Source organism: Acomys minous, assembly GCF_964271855.1.
Source record: "Acomys minous genome assembly, chromosome: 8".
Classification (NCBI taxonomy): Eukaryota; Metazoa; Chordata; class Mammalia; order Rodentia; family Muridae; genus Acomys; species Acomys minous.
The window spans coordinates 99,418-118,740 of record NC_140489.1 but is presented as its reverse complement, the minus strand read 5'-3'; the positions used below and the strand labels follow the sequence as shown (position 1 = coordinate 118,740).

The following is a 19,323-nucleotide window of genomic DNA, read 5'->3' as shown; positions in this document are numbered from 1 at the left end:
ATTCCCCGTGGACCTCAGTAATATGAATACTTCCTTTTGTTTTTAATGTCATCTCCAAGGATTCATAGCTTGCTTTATTTCTGTTCAACTCTGTTGTTTTCTTTTTGTGGTTTTTTGTTGTTGTTGCTGTTGTTTTGGTTTTGGTTTGGTTTGGTTTGGTTTGGTTTTTGTTTGTTTGCTTTTTGTTTTGGGGTTTTGGGGGGTTGTTTGTTTGTTTGTTTTTGTTTTCTGAGACAGGGTTTCTCTGTGTATCCTTGGCTGTCCTGGATTCACTTTGTAGACCAGGCTGGCCTCGAACTCACAGCCATCCGCCTGCCTTTGCCTCCTGAGTGCTGGGATTAAAGGCGTGGGTCACCACCGCCTGACTTTTTTGTGGTGTTTAATATTGTCAATGTGTGGGATTTAGAATCACCTCTTAGATAAGCCATGGTGTGTTTGTGAGCTTATTATCAGAGTGGTTTAACTGAGCTAGGAAAATCACACCCTGAATGTGCAAAGTATGATCTAAGGGGCTGGGTCTCAGGCTGAGTAAAAGGGAGGAGGGCAAGCATGAACCACAGCATCCACCTCTATCTGATTCCCATCCTCAGCTGAAGTGCACCAACTGTCTCTCACTTCTGTCACTTGCCTGACCACTGTCATGACTGTATCCCTTCCTAAGCTGTGAGTCAAAATAACCCTTTGCTTTTTGGCAAAAGTTCTTTCTGTGGATTTTTTAAATAGGAACAAAAAAGATACTAGTACATCCACTAAATGTGAATTTTCCAAAAGCCCTCCAATTAGCCCTTCTATTTGACCTGATCTTCCATGGATGTCATCTATCTTGTTGCAAACTCCATTACTGAGTTTTAATTCAAACTTGTGTTTTATCTTTTAATAGTTTCTGTCTCCTAAATTGTCTTATCATGTTAAATAATTTTTCTGTGTTTTCATGAAGGTCATTCAGTTTCCTTAAAACAAGTGCTTTAATAGGCTAAAGAAATGGTTAAGCTGTTAAGAGCACATTTTGCTCTTACAGAAGACCCAAATTTAGTTCCCAGCACACATGTGTTCACAACCAACAATAACTCCAGTCCCAGAGAATCTGATGCTCTCTTCTAAGCCCTGTGAGCACTAGATTCACACATGGTACACATACATGTATGCAGGCAAAACATTTGTATACATAGAATATAATAAATAAGTAAATGTAATTAAAAACTTTTAAATTCTTCATCTAAGATTTATCCATTTTAGCTACTTAATGTTCAATGTCTGGTAAGTTATTTCTAGTTTTATGTAGGGTCCTGGTTCTAAAACTTCTTCACATTGATTTAAAAAAATGATATATACTGAGTAGCTAGATCTGTATTTCATTTGCCATAGTCCAGTCTTACCTTTGTCTTTTCAAAAATTAAGAACAGCTTACTCAGCCTGGAGTCACTTGTACTATCTGCACTAGATGGCACCATCCGTCCATGGTTGCCAAAAGGTCCTTGTTACATTGCTACTGTTCAGTACTAGAAGGGGAACCAAGTTCAGGTCTGTCCCAGACCTACCGCTGTTCAGCATGATCTGGAGGAGTAGCTAAAATGCTAAAATAGTCAGGCTGTACCCATAATTCTGTTCATGGAACCAAGGACGGCCCAAAGATTGCACCCACAACACCATTCTCTAGTCGGACAGTATACATTTTTTCCTAGCTCTGGGATGAATCGCCCTACAGGGAGAATCCTCCGGTTCCATATTACACTTGCTCACAACAATGTTAAAGTACTATGTCATATCCTACGACTGCAGGCCCACACTGTCATAGGCTTCCTGCTATTGAGGGCCTTGTGTCTGTAGTTCACAGATGGTAGGGCAAACCACACATGATGTTGACAATATACAAGTACAATTTCTTGAGTCTGCATATGTCCAGGCCCAAGGCCCTGTTTATGGACAGTGATCTGGGAGTAGGAGTCACTTGGATCTCTCAAGTGCCAGCTGTGAGTTCACATCAACACCTGTATTCACTACCATTCCTGAACTCTAAAAAATAGATTCTTGCTACTTATTGTGCTCTCCAAGGATGACTTGGTGGAGAAGTAAGCTCCTTATCTACTGAAACTGAACTAATCTTGCCCACATTTGAGGTTAGGAGTTGTAAAACACCAGTGCACTCTCACAGTGCAGTCAGGGACTGCACACAGGGGAACTAGAATTGATAGATGAAAAACCATGAACCCATTCTACCAGGAAAATGGTTTGCCTAGATCCACAGATGGTCCAAAGACTCTATGTGTGAGACTACGCCTATACATAGGAAAAACATTTTTGTACTACTTTTGTCCTGTTTCTAATGTTAATACAGTGATTCTGACACTAAACTTCAGGGCAAAGTTCTGTGCTAGCTTTGATGATCTGTTCCCAGACAGTAGAAACTCACTCCCTCTTATCCTCCCAAAGGCTGGAGAGACCTAGTAGATTCAGTCACTTATCTTCCAGGCTAGTGTATTTATAGTGTTTTGGTGCTTAGTGCCTACCTGTTGGCAGGATATTTGGGGCTTTGCTTAATACTGGATTTTGCTGTGATATGCCTGGCACTGGGTTTCAAATCTAAAACTATGAGTTGAATTTTGTCTCTGCCAACTGAGAGTTTTCTCCATTCTGGTTGGTTGGTCTGGTAAGGGAGAGATGGCTTTTCCTTTATGTATATGTTAATGCATCTTTTTTAAGTATTCTACTAAAACAGGGCACTGTGGACTCCTCTGGGACCTTATATGTTGTGAATGTAGCTCACCGAATAGCTGTTCTATCTCATAAATGCATAAAGACATGATCACTAGGGAATATCACTCATATGCCAAGTTATTCTGCATTTGAAAATAGTCTTATAAGCATTTCACTGTGGCTGAACATATCATTAGAAAATGTAATTGTTAGTAATTATTTGGTCTCTTATTAGTTCTGGTTAAGATAAATATCATCTGTACTTCATTTAAACATTTTTGTTCTTAGTTGGTATTAGACAACCTAAACTATCCATCTGTTTTAAAAGCTAAATAGAACATATTCTTTACAAATTCACTCATTCTACTTATTTCTACATCATATAGTAAATCATCCTTAGCATTTTTAGCCTTTTAAAGATGAACATTATATTATTTTCTAGATGTATCAGTACTCAGGCACAGTAATAACCATATTCATGTAGGTAGCATGAGATGCTTTAATCGTAGTCCAAGATTTAAATTCTGATTCTGCTTTGTCTAACCAAATTGTCCAAGTTATCTCAGACAAAAATTTATTAAGCTTTCCTATGCTTGCTTCTTTCTCTACAATGTAGACAAGTCACACCAACTGAGACCTTGCTTGATGAGCCTTGATTGGTGTAAACCCACAAAAACTGTTTAACGTTTGATGATTACACATTGCCATCCAAGTCTAGTTTTAAAAGCACTCATTCTTTAGAGCCCACATCAATACCTTACTTGGGCCATTACCCAACTTATAAACATCTCTAAATATATAAGGGTTAATAAAAGAAATTTCATGTAAGGTATTTATTATAAAGGAAAATGCAAATATCTTAAGAAAGTAGAGCATTTGTGATTTATAGGACATTGATGCTCCAGACAATAATAGGTTGTAGATATGAGCTATGTACACAGAAAACCTGAATTTTCTGAAAAGGCTAGTTATTGAAACAAATCTATTTTTGAAAAGTCATTCCCAGTTAGAGGAAAACCACCAGTATTTTAGTTATAAATGGAAACTTGGTGTTGTAAATTAGTTGGCAGCTACTGCCACCAAGTGGTAGGAGAATACTTCAGGGAAAAACCCAATAGACTACAGAGGACTATGAAGAGAGCTGTGTTTCCTCCTATCCCGTTGAGTCTCAAACACCCAAGATCTGCTCTTCATAAAATGCCAAAGTGTCTTCAGTTTCTATAACCACACCACCGTAATATCCTCCTACAAGTAAAATCTAAAACTGTACTTGCCTGTTTCAGGAGTGTCTTCTAATACAAAAATGAAGGATATAATGTTTGAATACTGACATGGTTGAGACAAAAACATAAAATCCTAAATTACGTCATCCATTGACTTCAAATGACTAGTGGGTAGATCTCAGCACTGCCACTCACTCTTTGGTAATGTAAACAAAAAATTTTTCTGAGACTTACACTCCTCAGCTAAAATTTGAAGAAAAAAAATAGGTGTGTAAGGGTTGGCAAGAGCCTGGTAGGTGCTCGGTAGAAGTAAGCCTACTCTTTTATTATTTGATGCGTATCTTATTGTCTTTTCTTTTCTTGCATTCAATAAGAACTTGTCTTGAGGGAATGCTTCTGTCATGGCCTCTGTTACCATCTTTCTGATCACTTCTCCCCTGGCAGGACTGCCTTGCAGGCCACAGGGAAAGAGGACAAGCTCAGTCCTGATGCAACTTGATTAGCTGGGGTGGATAGGAAGGAGGGCTTCCCTTTCCTGGGGAATAGGGGAGGGAGGATGGGTGAAAGTGCATAATTTTTTTAATGCCTGTAATGCCAGCATTCAGGAAGGCAGAGACTGGTGAATTTTTGTGAATTCAAGGCTAGCCTGGTCTACAAAGTGAGTTCATGACAGCCAAGGCCATACAGAAAAATCCTATCTCGAAAAACCAAAAAATAAAAATAAATAAATAATCATAACAAAAATAAACCCAACATGATGGCACACACCTTTGATCCCAGCACGCAGAGGCAGAGGTGGGTGGATCTTTGTGAGTTCCAGGCCAGCCTAACCTACAGAATGAGTTCCTGGACAGTTAGGGCTGTTACACAGAGAAACTCTGTCTAAAAAAACTGAACCAGATAGTAGGTGGTAGATAGATAGATAGATAGATAGATAGATAGATAGATAGATAGATAGATAGATGACAGGTAATGGTAGATAGATAGATAATTGGATAGATGGATAGATGATAGATAGATAGAAGATAGATGGTTGATAGACAGATAGATAGATGATAGACAGATAGATAAATAGATAGATGATAGAAAGTTAGATGATAGATAATGCCAAATGCTGCAATAATAGCTGAACTTTGCTGTTTCATGGATTTTCTGTTGCTTTTTTGTTGTTTTGTTTATTATTATGTGTATGGGTGTTTTGGCTGCATGTATAGGCATGCCAGCAGAAACCACAAGAGGGTGTTGGATGCCCTGGAACTGTAATTATAGCTGTGAGCTGCCATGTGGGTGCTTGGAATTAAATCCCAGTCTTCCAGAAGAGCAGCTAATACTCTAAACCACTGAGCCATCCAGGCTCTCCTCTTTTATTTTTTTAAGACAATATCTCTCTATGATATAGGGTTTATAAAATCCTAGCTAGCCTGGAACTCACTCTACAAATCGGGCTGACCTCAAAATAGCAGAGATCTTCTGCTTTTACTGCCTAAGTGCCAGGATTAAAGGCATACACCACTATGCTCTGCTAGATGTTTCTATAATTTCATTTGGATGACCGCAGACCCTAGAAAAGCCACTGTAGCCACTGACGCAAAAAAATGTTACTAATATTTGTCTTTTCCTTAAAAAATAAATATAAGAACTCATTGTCATTGCAATTATTACTGATATATCAGCCTAAAGATGTTCAAGTGAACTTAAATAACAATAACTCTGTAAGTCATGACAGGTGTATTAGTTACTTTTCTTTCGCTGTGATACAATGTTATGACCAACAACAACTTAAGGGCTAAATGCCCATAATGGCAGCAAGCAACTGGAGAAGGAAGGGTAAAAAAAATCACATCTCAACCACCCACAGGAAGCATAGAGTGAGAAATGGACATGGAGGTCAGGCTATATAAATCCTCAAAGCCCAACCCTAGTAATGTACTTCATCATTTCTTCTTAAAAGCACCACCAACATGGGATCAAATATTTAAAGACTTGATATTGTTAGGAACATTTCTATTGTAAATAATAACAACAAGGATATTTTATGATATTTTTAATTCCCCCAAAAAATACACAGTGGACAGACAGAACTAAAATTGTCTATGTTCTAAGTCTGTTAGGCCACTAAGACTTCTTTCTGATAATTGATATTGAGCCTACTTTTAGTTTTTGTAATGGTATTATTTTAAAGGACATCAATTAATATTTGTAGGACATGTCCTAAAACATAAAAATCTCTCCCAAATCAGCTTGAAGAACCCTTAAAAGAACAATGCCCAATTTCCCTTAAGAGTGGTTGGGTAGGTTTTCAGTTGCTTTCTTGAGTGATAGATGTTTATTTTCATTGGGAGTTGGCTGTGTTATTATTGGTCTTATTTAGACAGAAAACAAGGTTGGATTCAGGTATGTTTCTCTGTTCTTTTATCTTCCATCCTTAGGTTTGGAGATAGGGGTTGAAAAGAAAGAAGGGGGAATATCGAAATATATAGGGAATATAGAACAGAAAGTAGATTAGTAAATCCACTCCTCAATTTAATTCTTTAATTGTCACTTACAAGGTCATTTTTAATTCACTGGTATATAATTTTGTATATAGATGCAAAATAAGTTTAGTTTTAGATACAGCGGTATAGAATTCAAACGTAAGATTTTTCTTCGCATACGTTATATATTTTTCTACTTTAGTATGAGGTACTGTACCTATATAACTCAATTATAATACAAGCTTTACTTCCAATACTTTGAAAGTGTTGTTGCAGGCTGTTTAGAATAAGTAAGCTATACAAGTTAATTTTTAGTTGATCAAATCATGGTCATATCAATTACTAGTCTATTTTTATCATAAGAATATACATCTTATGTGTAACAGATAGATAATATTCTATAGAAAGATAAGGTAAAATAGTTAGATAAGGTCTTCAAAAACCTCAGAGACATAGAGAATATGGCATTTTAAAATGTTTTTGTTATTTTAAAGATTTATTGACAATGAGACAGGTTAACTCCTGGCAACACCCAGCCTATCTCAAAGAGGAGGATGAGCATCAAAGAACTTCTTGTGGAGGTGGCTTCAAATGTGGCAAGCAAACCACTGGCCAAAATGTCCTCATTTCTACCACAGACAGAATTTTGCCTAAAAATAGAAAGCTTGGATGCAGGCAGAGTTGAGACAGGGTAAGCAAGTCCTCAATAGTTCCTGCCTCACAAATATATCTGTCAGACATATTGGACCAGAAGGCTGAAGATGACTTTCCAACTTTATAGAGAGTTTTGGGTGACCATTCAAGTACCAAACAGTCTCTGTCACCTTCTCATTTGGAAAGCTACTAACCTGTACTACTGGTATACTTTATTTTCTCCAATTTTATTCCTTCTCAAGTCTCTGATGGGGTTGAAGACCAGATAGTTTAGTTTTATAATTAAGCTGAGTTGTTTAGGGCTTACAATGTTTTTCAGTCTAGATAGATGTTTTAAGCTGATATTGACAAGATTTGATAGAGATTGATTTACATTCAGAATTTTAGATGCACAAAGATAGGAAAGATGTTTTCTTCAAGGCTGACAAATACAAATAGCCAAAACACTCAGAATGTAACATTTATATAATTTCTGATTGTGTCATGGTTTGTCTCACTGTAGGTAGTTTATTGTACATATGTATAATAATATATTCATATTATGTTGTACATATGTGTACATATGTGTAAAAATAAAAAATATATTTAATAAAATATATATATAAATCTCTATGTGGATGCAAATTACACAATCATATACAATAAAGACTATAATAATTATCTTACTGGATAATTTAGTTACAAATAATGTTATGGTCTTCAGATGTGCTAAATCTGGCATTAGATAGTCAGAAGTCTCAATTCATCAGTACATCTACACATTGATAAACTCTTGACTAATTTACAATCACAACAATACTGTCTTAGAAGATTACAGGAACGTAACATACCTTCCGTTTCATCGGCTATAAATTACATGGAGCCACACGTAGATCTATGAACTCTAATTCTTTGAAAATTGAGCCTCCAGCCATAGAGTAAATTGCTTAAAAATAGAATATTAGTATATCTCATAGGATTCTATGCCAACTCCATATTAGAATTATTCCACCATTATCTTCTATACCCTAACAAGTGGTCATTTATACTTACACTAAACATTTCGAGTAAAAGGAAACTTATTTACTGTAAGAGAGAGCCCAATCTACTGTGTGGTCAAATCTAGATTTTAGAATTCATTAGAAATTAGTTGAAATCTTTTTTTAGAATGCAACAGCTGTCATTTATTATTATTATTATAACACGGAACAGAAAATGCTATTTATAATTTGTTTATGAAAGAATAAAAATCATTATATGATGGACAGAAGACTTTTCATTTATTTTTGTAAGCATCCCATCATTGTTAGATACAGCATCTACATACAGAAATACTGGTGACATTCTAGACTACTGCTATTTCCTGCATACGTTGAACAATAGAATTTTGGGTAGAACTAGCTTCATCTAACAGCACAAGAATGTATATTTTTGACATAGACTATCATTCATAAGTATTTAAATTCCCTGGAACTTTAGGGTTTTTTAAATACTGATATTATAAGTCATTTGACTCAAAAAACAAATCTGTACAAAAATCAGAATGAAATGCAAAAGAATCGTCCTGTGTTAAAATACAGCGCAGGACACAGCACAGCAGTGGCCTCAGCCCTTTGTCTCCTGGGATGTGATAATCTCTTGAGATTCTCCATACTGGGTCCTTCTGGCAGGGTGTGGGATGAGAGCAGGACCTCAATATTAGATGTGTATCAGGAAGGAGATACATCTTTCATTCTCTTTCTTAATTTTCCTTTTGTATCCTTTTCCCCAATCATATTCCTTTTAGATTAGTTTATTAAGAGAGCAATGGAAAGGTGTTTATTAAGGTTAATCCAGAAATAGCAAAGAGATGTAACAGGAAGCTAGAAGCTAAATATAATTTTTAATGTGAATGGAGAGGAAAAACATTCTCTAGGAAATAGTTAACACCAAGGTGACAGGTATACTTATATGGCAACCTTTGCCACAGATAAATGTCCTCTCAAGCTTTCAACCAACTGTACATTGTATACTTCACTGGGAAAATCTTTTGACAAGTAGTCTCTGGTTTGTTCAGAGGTAACATGAAATATTGGAACTTCAGCTCCCATTGAATGTCTTGCACTGAATTATTATGTGATTTTTGGCACCTTCTTTTCTCTACACACAACCTAAAAATAGTAAAATGTACTTTTTAATCTTTCCATAGTTGGTGGGAGAACTCATATATTCAACTTTGCAAACTTTTGAAAACCCAAAGCTATGAAAACTGAAGAATTTATTTCAATTACGTATCAAAACTATTTTCTTTTGGAATTTTTTTTCTTTTGGAATGTTTTAACAGAAATTATTAATGAAAGGACTAGACTGTAAAAGTAACTGTCCATTTTCTGATACATATTGTATATTTTCTTTCCACAAGGATAGTAAGAGCTAAAGATAGTGATAGAGAAGGCAGTGTTTAGTTTTCTTTCCAAAAACGTAAGCCACGTGCTTTATTATAACCCCATTTAAATATATTGCCATACTATTATTTCTTCCTGCAACCTTTGTGGGTTTTTCAGTAAAAGCACAACTCAACTCCAGTAAATAGGAAACCTGTCAGGCTAAATCATTTTGGGTTTTGTGAGGCTGCACCTATTAGCTGCCTTGTTGCAGCTGTGAGCTATTTTTGACTGACTGTAATATCCTCTCATAACACTGCAGTGACAAGTGTACAGTCCTCTACAACTTCACTAAAATAAGAAAATTGCTGAGTCATCACAAAAGGCCCTGGTGAAAGGCTGGATGCAAGGTTCAGAGCAATTTTTGCAATGTTCTTCATCCAGAGGAGGCTAAAAGCTATCAGGTTAATGACATATATTAATGAGTCACAGAAACCACCATTCAAAGCTATTTTGAAACAGCTCAGAAACCCAGCATCCTTGCTGTGTCTTAACTTCATAAATCCTCTGCCTTTGCTGTGCTTCAGTTACACAGTTCCCTTCCAGAACGGCATTCTTAAACCTTCACTCCCTAGACTCATTTCCCAAACTCTGCTAACTTGAACAACTTGAATCATGTCCTTGAAAGTTCCTATTAGAATTTGTATAACAATGAAAAACTTGTGTTTTCTGGAAGAAAATTTTGATCTCTTTTCAACTTTGTAATTCATTGCTGTCCCTTTAAAATGCCCCTAAGCCCTTTGAGATGCTTATTATTCTCTCCTCTCTTTGTTTGTTCTTTGGAATAATTTGATATGAAAAGGATAGATATATAGGAAGAAAAGGTACTTTCCCTTCTGAATCTCCAAGCAGGTTTTATTAACAGTGTTTTTCAACTCTTTGTAGTTTCATAGAATTTGGAAATATCTCTTTCCAAGAATGTTTATTTTTTTCCAGTACCTTAGTTTTCCTAGTCTATTTTAGGGTGATGAATTATGTACAAATGTATACAAGAAGAAATTTATATTTTTGTGTCCCATGCAAAACATTACAGCAAGCTGAAGGATCAGAACTTGAAACTTCCATGTGATTATTTCACACTTGCCCCTCTCACATTGTAATGACACTCAAGGGAAGAAGGTAACGAATGATAGACACAGAAAAAGTGGGCAAGAAAAAATTTTCTCCTCTGTTGATTATCTTTAAAAACCAATCTTCTCACTGCTTAGAGGCTCTGAGTAAAACACTGGGGCCCAATTTTCCTTCAGCATCAGTGCCCTGAACCTAAAAAAGGTTTCAACATTATTGGATACCAAGCAGCAAATGAAGCATAAAAGAACTTAGGAGACCAACAATGCCATCAGTTCTTTAATGGAGGAAATCATCCTGTAAAAGACAAGCCACATAGAAAAAGCAGCTATGGAGAAAGAAACAGTCCTACCACATGCTGTGCTGTATTCTGGGGCTCCATTAGTAGCAGTACTGCCAACTCTCTGCACTCCACAGGGCTCCTACCCAGCCAGGCTGGATAAAGCACTCAGGCTACAATACAAGGCAAAGCAAATTTATGTCATATACAGAATTCACATGTGTCCTAGTGGCCACAAACTCCCACCTCCAAAGTGTGCAACTGATGGTAAGCCTGCCTTTGATGTTGCTAAGCAGGTAACGACTACCCAATGCCTTCAGTCTGTTGCAGAGGAGAGGACTGGATGCTACTGTGAGGTTCTGTGTGGATTCTTACTGGGTTGGTGAAAACTCCAAATATAACTTCTTTGAGGTTACCTCATTAATCCATTCCACAAAGATATCTAAAGAAATCCTAACCCTCACTGGTCACAAGACCAACCCACAGTCCTGAGAGATACACTGACTAGCATCAGCAGGTTGCAAGAGTCATGGCCTTGGAAAGGGCCATAATTTCCACCACACACTGGTGGTGTTCCCTGTTTATCTGGAGAGAAAAACAATCCTCTCAAGCTCTATGATAACTGTTAATATAAGGAATGTTTGTAAAATTCATACTCAGTATAAGACAATTAAAAAATAAAGCATATAAAACACAAAAGCTAAAATAGTATCTAGAGAGAGCAGCATTAACTCTCTCCCACTGTAGTTGATTAAAGTAAGAATGAGAAAACATAACTCTTGCTAGAGTAAAGTTTAATGTGGCTTAACACTTGGAAAGAAGGGATGACTATTCTCTATGAAAAGTGAAATCTTTCAGGAAACAGGACATTTATTCACTAGATTGTCATTGTGATCTGATGTTAAACACAAATCCCTGTTCCTTTTATGGCTATTCCCTAGCTACCCTACAGGGTGACTTAGTTTCCAAACCTAGATAGCTCATAGTAGGATGGCCTATCTAAGCCAAAGCAGATAGATAAATCAGTGTTTTGAGTCCACACAAGGTTCTTCAACTACAGGGAGCATAGAGTTACCTTGGTGTTGATTGAAGTTGCAAGTTTCTAGATTTTACCCACCAAAATCTGAATTACAAATATATTTGATATTTTCTTTACAACTGAAACTCTGGAATTCAAAGTTAACATCCTTGCCTGTTTGCGTCTTATATATACCAGAAAAGATTTTCACCCTGCGCTCCACGGTGCTCTGTTGTGCTTTGCCTAAATGACCTTTTGTGAGCCAGCTGCCATCCAGTTTCACAGGGATCCTCTTACCCACAATCTCACGTGGGAAGATCAAGTCCTCAAGGATGGCATCGTGCACTGCTGTCAGGCTGCGGCTTCGGGGGCGCTTCTACGTATTTTTCACATGGCTTTTCCGAGTTGGCTTGGGCACAATCCTCCTCTGAGCAATAAAGACCATGTGCTTCCCACTGAACTTTTTCTCCAATTCACAAACTAGCTGGACTTGGATTTTCTGGAAAGATTTTAGCTGAGGAGCTGGTACAAAACTTATGATAGTTGTCTGACCAACACTAACTTCAGTTTTCTTGACTGCAGTGATGTTGAGTAGCCAGAGATGAGCCTTGAAGACTGTGGTCAATCCCAGCTCACGCAGCGCCTGAGAGATGCCAGACTCGAATTCGCCCGGCTTCTCGCCTTTGGGCCTCATAGTCTTGGCCTTCGAGCTGAACATGGCTTCGTCCTTACGGAGTGCCCAGCTTAGAAAGAGCTAGACTATATTTCTAATGAATATTTCTGGTATTCTGATGAAGATTAAAATGACCTTCAGAAGACATTCTTAGAAAGTATTCTTCCAGTGCTTTGTAACTCAGGCCATTCTGGGCAAAAGAAGGTCCATTTATCAAGAAAGTCAGCCTTAGACACTGACTTTGGTAAACAGGCATGAGGTATGCACAGCTTTTTATCATTTAATTTATTGTATATGAGTACTTTATCATCAGATCACATTATAAATGGCTGTGAGCCACCATGTGGTTTCTGAGAATTGAACTCAGGACCTCTGGAAGTGCAGACGGTGCTCTTAACCACTGAGCCATCTCCCCAGCTCACAGATTTTTTTTTATATCACAGTAGTGCTATTGCACACCCTGTACTGGATAACTCTGTATCTACACAGAATTATTATGTAAAGACTAGTTCTGAAATTGAGAAATCTCGCCAGGCTGAGTAAGATCTTACTAAATATTTCAAGTTGAGCAGGATTATAATTAATGTGACAGAACTTTAAGGCTTTGTGACCTTATCGTTAGTAATCATTTATTCTCTGTAACAAGTAATATTTCTCTAGAATAAAAACTCAACAAACAGCCCAACTTTTGTCATAGCCTTTTTAACAATAAAATGTGCTGTACTACATCTTCCTTTGTTTGTAAACTGACATGACATAGCAGAAATTATACCTGATGGCTTACACAAATAAACAACACTACAAAGTAACAAAGCAAATGAATCCATTTTGTAAAGTACTCTGACGTCTTAATACCCAAATTTTACCCTACTCTTCCCTAAGACTTCCCAATCTCCTCCTATTTGTCTGTGGGTCTCTCATGTATTTAAATCAGCTACGCCATGAGGCCTCAGAGAAGATGATTATGCTAAGATCCTGACTTCAAGCATAGAAGAATATCATTAATAGTGTCAGTGGTTGACTCTTTCCCATGATGGTGGGTCTCAAGTTGGGTCAGTCACAGATTTGTCATTTTCTCATTCTCTGCTCCATCTTTATACCTTCACTTCTTGTGGACAAGACAAATTTTGGGTTGAAGGTTTTATGGGTGGGATGGTGTCCCCCTCCCACCACTGGAAATCCACCTGGCTACAGGAGGTGGTGTTCCACATTGCTCTCGGCTAAGAGTCTCAGCTAGGATTACCGCAATAGGCTCCCAAGAGCACCCCCTGTCCCAGAGTTGCTCCCACATTGATTTTTGTTCCCTCTCCTAGTCCTCCCATTCCAGCCCACCAGCTCCCACTCTCCCTGCAACTGATCTCCAACCTCCTTTCACTCCCTAACCCTCTCCCACCCAGCCCCTCCCTCCATCCTCTTCAGATGTCTATTTACTTCCCCTTCTGAGTGACGTTCAAGCTTCCTCCCTTGGGCCTTCCTTGTTACTTAGCTTCTTTGGGTCTATGGATTGTAGCATGGTTATCTTGAACTTTATAGCTAATATCTACTTATAAGTGAATACATACCATGTGTGTATTTCTGGATCTGGGTTACCTCACTCAGGATGATCTTTTCTAGTTCCATCCATTTATCTGCAAATTTCAAGGTTTCCTTGTTTTTAATAACTGAGTAGTAGTCCATTGTTTAAATGTGGCACATTTTCATTATCCATTTTTTAATTTAGGGACATCTAGATTACTTCCAGATTCTGACTATTAGGAGTAAAATTGCTATGAACATAGTTGAACAAAATCTTTGTGGTATGGTGGAGCATCTTTTGGGTATGCAGGCAAGAATGGTATAGCTGGGTCTTGAGATAGAACTATTCCCAGTTTTCTGAGAAACCTCCAGATTGGTTTCCACAGTGGTTGTATAAGTTTGCACTGCCATCAAAAATGGAGATTTCTCTTGCTCCACATCCTAGCCAGCATGTGCTATCACTTGAGTTTTTATCTTGGCCATTCTGACAAGTGTAAGATGGAGTCATTTTGATTTGCATTTCCCTAACAACTAAGGATGTTGAAATTTTCTTTAAGTGCTTCTTGTCCATTAGAAATTCCTTTGTTAAGAATTCTGTTTAGCTCTGTACCCAGTTTTTAACTGGGTTATTTAGTTTGTTCATGTCTAATTTCTTGAGTTTTTTATGTATTTTGGATATTAGCTCTCTGTCAGATGTAGGGTTGGGAAAGATCTTTTCCTAAGGTATCATTTTGTCCTATTGACAGTGTCCTTGCCTTGAAGATTTTCAGTTTCATGTTGTTCCATTTATTAATTGTCGACTGTAGTTCCTGAGGTGTCTCCTGAACCAATGAGTTCAAAATTATTCCTCATTTTCTCCTCTACTAGATTTAGTGTATCCAGTCTTATTTTGAGGCCTTTGATCCACTTGGACTTGAGTTTGTGCCTGGTGATAAATATGGACTCTTCACATTCTTCTACATCCAATTACACCAGCACCAAATGTTGAAAATGCTTTCTTTTTTTGCATTGTATGGTTTTGGTTTTTGGGTTTTGTTTTGTTTTGTTTTGTTTGTTTTTGTTTTTGTTTTTGTTTTTGTTTTGTCAAAAGTCAAGTGTTAGTGTGCGGGTTTATTTCTGGGTCTTCAATTCAATTGCATTTATCAGTATGTCTGTTTTTATGCCAATTCCATGCAGTTTTTATTATTATTGCTCTGTAGTGCAATTTGAAATCATGGATGGTGGTACTTTCAGAAGTATCTTGTTGTATAGAATTGTTTTAGCTATCCTGGGCTTTTTGTTTTTTCATATTATGTTGAGGATTGCTCTCTCAAGGTCTGAAAATAATTGTGTTGGAATTTCAATGAGAATTACATCAAATCTGTAGATTGCTTGTGGTAAGATGGCCATTTTACTATGTTAATCCTACTAAGCTATGAGCATGGGAGATCTTCCCATTTTCTGATATCTCCTTCAAAGGCTTGAAGTTCTTATCATGCAAGTCTTTCACTTGCTTGTTTAGAGTTACACCAAGATGTTTTATATTATTTCTGACTTTTGTGAAGGGTGGTGTTGCCCTAATTTCTTCCACTGCCCATTTATCACTCATATAAAGGAAGGCTACTACTTTTTAAATTAATTTTGTATCCATCCAGTTTGCTGAAAGTGTTTATCAGTTATAGGTGTTCTCTGATATACATTTAAAGGTCACTTATATACACTATCATATCATTTGCAAATAGTGATACTTTTACTTCTTCCTTTCCAATTTCTATCCCCTTGATCTCCTTTAGTTGTCTTATTGCTCTAGATAGAACTTCAAATATTATATTGAATAGACACGGAGAAAGTAGACAGCCTTGTCCTGTCCCTGATTTTAGTAGAATTGCCATAAGTTTCTCTCCATTTAATTTTATGTTGGCTATCAGTTTGTTGTATATTGCCTTGATTGTGTTTAGGCATGTACCTCATATCCCTGATCTTTCCAAGACTTTTAATATGAAAGGGTGCTGGATTTTGTCAAAGACTTTTTCAACATCAAATGAGATGATCATGAGGAATTTTTTCTTTCAGTTTGCTTATATGATGGATTACATTGATGGATTTTCATTCCATCCCTGCATCCCTGGGATGAAGCCTGCTTGATCATGGTGTATGATGTCTTTATGTGTTCTTGGATTTGGTTTGAAAGTATTGGATTTGATTTTATTGAGTATTTTTGTATTTATGTTCATAAGGGAATTGCTCTGAAATTCTCTTTCTTTGTTGGGTCTTTGTGTGTTTCAGTATCAGGGTGACTGTGGCTTCATAGAATGAGTTTGGCAATGCCCCTTCTGTTTCTATTTTGTGGAATAGTTTGAAAAGTATTGGTATTAGCTCTTCTTTGAAAGACTGGTAGAATTCTGAGCTAAAACCATCTAGCCCTGGGCGTTTTTTAGTTGGGAGACTTCTAATAACTGTTCCTATTTCCTTAAGGATTATAGGTCTATTTAAATTGTTTATCTGATCTTGATTTAATGTTGGTAAGTGGTATCTATCAAGAAAATTATCCATTTTGTTTAGATTTTCCAATTTTGTAGAGTACAGACTTTTGAAGAAGGACCTCATGATTGCTTGTATTTGCTTGGTGTCTGTTGTTATGTCCCTTTATTATTTCTGATTTTATTAATTTGGATACTGTCTCTCTGCTTTTTAGTTAGTCTGGCTAAGAGTTTATCTCTCTTGTTTATTTTCTCAGAGAACCAGCTCTTGTTGTTGTTGTTGTTGATGATGATGATGGTGACAATGACGACGATGATGATGATTCTTTGTATTGTTCTCCTTGTTTATAATTTATCGATTTACACCCTGAGTTTGATTATTTCATGCCATCTACTTTTTTTGTTTTGTTTTGTTTTTGTTTTTTGAGACAGGGTCTCTCTGTGTAGCCTTGGCTGCCCTGGACTCGCTTTGTAGACCAGGCTGGCCTCGAACTCACAGCAATCTGCCTGCCTCTGCCTCCCGAGTGCTGGAGTTAAAGGCGTGCTCCACCACGCCCGGCCTGCCATCTACTTCTCTTGGGTGTGTTTGTTTCTTTTTGTGCTAGAGTTTTCAGGTTTAAATTGCTACTCTTCTAACTCTCAAATTTCTTTTTTTTAATTTAATTAGTTTATTCAGATTATATCTCAATTGTTATCCCATCCCTTATATCCTCCCATTCTTCCCTTCCTTTTGCTGTCACCCTATTCCCTTCCCCTGTGTTTGTGATTGAGGGGGACCTCCTTCCCCACTATATGATCATAGACTATCAAGTCTCATCTTAGTAGCCTGCTTATCCTTCCTCTGAGTGCCATCAGGCCTCCTCACCAAAGGGACATGGTCAAATATGGAGCACTAGAGTTCGTGTCAGAGTCAGTCCCCACTCTCCATTCAACTTTCTTTATGAAGGCACATAGCATTATGAACTTTCCTCTTAGCACTACTTTCACTGTGTGCCATAAGTTTGTGTATGTTGTGCCTTCATTTTCATTGAATTCCAGAACATCTTTAACTTATTTATTTCTTTCCTCCATGACCCAGTGGTCATTGAGTAGAGAGTTGTTCGTTTTCCATGAGTTTGTAGACTTTCTGTTGTTGTTGAAGTCCAGCATTGACCTGTAGTGGTCTAGTAAGATACAAGGAGTTATTCCAATTTTCTTATATCTGCTGAGGCTCTCTTTATGATAAAGTATATGATAAATTTTGGAGAAGGTTCTATTAGGTGCTGAGAAGAAGGGTTGTGTGTGTGTGTGTGTGTGTGTGTGTGTGTGTGTGTGTGTGTGTGTGTATTTGGATGGAATGTTTTGTATATATCTGTTAGATCCATTTGCTTCATAACATTTGTTAGTTTCATTATTTCTCTGTTTAGTTCCTGTCTTGTAGGCCTATCTATTGATAAGAGTGAGGTTTTGAGGTATCCTACTATTAATGTGTGGGGTTTAATGTGTTTCTTTTACAAATTTAGGTGCTCTCTTGCATTTGGGACATATATACTCATAACTGGGACATCATCTTGGTGGATTTTTCCTTTGATGAGTATGAAGTGTCCTTCCTCATCTCTTTTTATTAAATTTGGTTGAAAGTCTATTTTATTAAATATTAGAATGGCTACTCCAGCTTGCTTCTTGGATTATTTGCTTGGAAAATCTTTTTCCGGCTCTTTTTCTCTGAGATAATATCTATCTTTGTTGGTAAAATGTGTTTCTTGTATGTAGCAGAATGATGGAGTCTATTTGGGCACCCATTCTGTTAGCCCATGTCTTTTTATCAGGGAATTGAGTCCCTTGATGTTGAGAGATACTAATGGCCAATGACTGAAATTCCTGTTATTTTAATGTTGGTGGTGTTAGTTCCTGCAGATCAGCTCCAGGAAGAGAGAAGAGAAAGTCTTGGTGGTTCCATGGTAGGGAGAATTGAGTAGGCAGGGAACAGCTGGTTAAAGGAAACCAACTGTTGGCAAACAGCTAGCTAGATGAACTAGTTGTTAAGGAAAGGTTGAAAATGGAGGAGAAAAGAAATACTGAGACCCAGGCATTAAACAAGGTAAAAAAATTAAAGGTCTTCTAACCCAGGAGAACTTTATTTTTCTGCTGCTTTCTCTGCCTCCTTGGGCAAACACCAATACTTTATTTAAAGTGAAATTCAGTTTTTTCATTATAGATTACATCCTGATTTTCTCATCTTTTACAATCAATAGTGCCTTTAAAAATCAGCAAATCAAGAAAACAATCTAACAAAGAAATACTAACTGTTCTGTATAACCTACAATAAGACATATAGCAAAAATCAATCAATTTACAAGCAATGGTCAGCATGAACTGATTATTATTTCTTAAACAATAATTGGGAAAGTTTAATCATAAATTTCCCTGGGATAAATCCATTGTGGTTGCATGATTGCCATAGCAACATACCTTGAAACTAAATGTCCTTAACACAGAAAAAAAAAACTTGTCTTACTTCCAGTCCCAAACCTAAAGGTCTGCTATCCAAGCCTAGGCTAACTTCTAAGGGGTCCTGTATTGTAAAATACCTGAAAAGCATTACCTTCCAAGCCCACCTTTTATTGCTCAAAGCAGAGTCTAAAGAAACAATTTATTACAAAAACAAGTTTTTATTTTCTACAGCTAACTGTATCTAACCAGGTACTGTTACATCAAAGTCCTCACTTTCTTTTCAATCAGTTTCTGCCTGACTGCTCATAATAGTCAGAGCCAAGACTCTTCCCATTGTCTCAAGCCTTTGGCCAGATGCCTTTTTCAACATTCTCAGTGGGAAAAAGTCTTTCCACCGTGAATTGCATTAGGGCCCATAGTCAAAGTGAGA

The 19,323-nt window shown here is 37.1% G+C and overlaps 1 protein-coding gene and 1 pseudogene across 5 annotated transcripts in view; one reads left to right on the top strand and one right to left on the bottom strand.

Annotated features, from left to right (window-relative positions):
• TMEM196 (transmembrane protein 196) overlaps positions 1 to 19,323 on the top strand; it is a 67,693-nt gene that overhangs the window by 29,237 nt on the left and 19,133 nt on the right. The gene's annotated exons all lie outside the window — the stretch shown is intronic.
• On the bottom strand, positions 11,905 to 12,531 carry LOC311602908 (small ribosomal subunit protein eS7-like; annotated as a pseudogene). The gene has a single exon. The product of its transcript is annotated as a small ribosomal subunit protein eS7-like (transcript).